Source organism: Lepisosteus oculatus, chromosome 14, assembly GCF_040954835.1.
Source record: "Lepisosteus oculatus isolate fLepOcu1 chromosome 14, fLepOcu1.hap2, whole genome shotgun sequence".
Taxonomy (NCBI): Eukaryota; Metazoa; Chordata; class Actinopteri; order Semionotiformes; family Lepisosteidae; genus Lepisosteus; species Lepisosteus oculatus.
The window spans coordinates 24,230,355-24,232,350 of NC_090709.1; the positions used below are offsets into that span (position 1 = coordinate 24,230,355).

The following is a 1,996-nucleotide window of genomic DNA, read 5'->3' on the forward strand; positions in this document are numbered from 1 at the left end:
ATAAAAATGATTGTATGAGAAGCAGGAGGAATCGCTTCTCTCCTATGGAGCATGAGCTGAATCAGGAGTGAGACATTTCGTATACTCGTGCATATGTCAACGCATGACCTACATCGGAAAACTAAAACTAAATTAAAAACTAACATTAAGTTGTCAGAGACATTCATTTATATACAAACAAGAGACAGACAAAGTAATAATTCTACATTTACTTATCCTACACTGATCAGACTAATTGAAATGTAGGAAAGCCTGTTTCCGCGCTATGGTATCTCAGAATTCCGACAGCTGGCAAGGCCTGGGTTCGAGCCAATGCAGTGAACTAGGGTGGGAGCGGCGAAGGCACAAGCCCTCGAACCCGAATCCGTTACAATAACAAAAGGACAGACAATGAAATATGGGCTATTTCGAAGTCGCAAATGTGAGATATAAAGTCAGAATTCTGAGTTTTTAAGTCGCAATTCTGAGATACCATAGCGCGTTTTTTTTACTCCCTGGCGGAAACGGGCTTCCATAGGTTCTCAGTGCTGCGAAGCAATACCAATCTCCGAAAAATCAGACAATTATTATCAGATCATGTCAAAAGCTGATCAGTATTTCTTTACTGGGAAGCAAAGAAATGCTTGTATTACACATTTTAATGTGACATGCAATTACACGTGAAAAATAGTAAAATTATTTTCATTGCGGTACATGTTGATAGAACACCCCCCTCGATAAAGGGAAGTGTGGAGGGACGTGTCGCATGTTCCGTACTCCGTCTGGCAGCGAGTTTAACACACTGTACTCGGAAATTAGAAACTAATTGAACAATAAATTCATCTGAGCCAAATCTACACGTGTGGGTGATTTAATTCTGTCTAAATTGCGTGGAACTCCTCCGCTGAAGTCGGATACACACGGGAAAGTGTTCAGGCGGCTTCAAGGAGTCCCGCCTTAGACGCAGGTTCTAATTAGACGCTGAGAACAATCCGGGTCTCTGTGTGTAATTGATTGTGTTGATTGAGCGGTAATGTGACCAGGTGTGTGGTAGCAGGTCCTGCCAGTATAAAAACCTAGTCACCGCGATCACACTTTATGCTCTCTTGCTTCAACACAGTTTGGTGGTTTACTTGTCTTACTCCTGTAGCAGTTTAGCGGGACGTCAATTTGGCGATGCGCTCGTTTCTCTTTGTGCTGTGCCTGTGCGCAGGGGCCGGGCTCCCCGCACTGATCTCCGCCGGGCCGGCTGGCTGGGACTCTCGGGAATTAGCGGTCCAGGCCGACTTCCCTGCTCTCGAAGACGCAGCCCAGTCCTTAGTTAGTCATGGAAGAAAACAGAGAAGAGGTCGGAGTGGCCTCTGTAGTTCATCAACGATCCAGTCAGGCAGTACTCCTCTGTTAAGCGCCGTTTGTTCAAATCGATTGCTTTTTTTGCCTTCATTCGTGCAAATAGTAAAAGCAGACGCCCCTATTCGGCCGTGACCCGGATTCGAACCGGGGTTGTTGCGGCCACAACGCAAAGTACTGACCACTATACGATCACGGCGAGTTACAGAGACACACACAACTCTGACCTTTTCCGCCCCTGAACAGGATTGGTGAATTGAATAGCATTCAATAGCATTCAATTCACATCGAATGTCACTGGCGAAGCTCAGCGCTAGGCCACTGGGCATGGTTTCCGTAGTCTACTGGTTATCACGTTCGCCACACACGTGAAAGGTCCCCCATTCGAAACAGATCGGCTTCTTTTGTCGCCACGCACACTGTTTGGGGATTCGCCTAGCGCTGTGATCGAACAGACCCACTCACCTCTTAGTGTGGCGGGATCTGCACAGTGCATGTCGCAGCGCTTCCTGCTTTCACTTTAATGCGCATCCTTATGTCGAGTCGTGTGCCGTGCAGATGCTCTGAAAGCGAGAGCAATGAAAAGGTGTATGGCGCTGTGAAAGGAAAAACAGAGAAGTGAAAGCCAGTCCTTTCTCTGAGGAGATAGAAGAAGAGCGACTCCCCG

General features: G+C 46.9%; 1 non-coding gene across 1 annotated transcript; it reads right to left on the bottom strand.

The window, feature by feature from the left end:
- Positions 1-1,456: 1,456 nt before the first annotated feature.
- Positions 1,457-1,528, bottom strand: trnah-gug (transfer RNA histidin (anticodon GUG)). Its single transcript has one exon. It is a non-coding gene; the product is annotated as a tRNA-His (tRNA).
- Between the last annotated feature and the right edge of the window lie 468 nt (positions 1,529-1,996).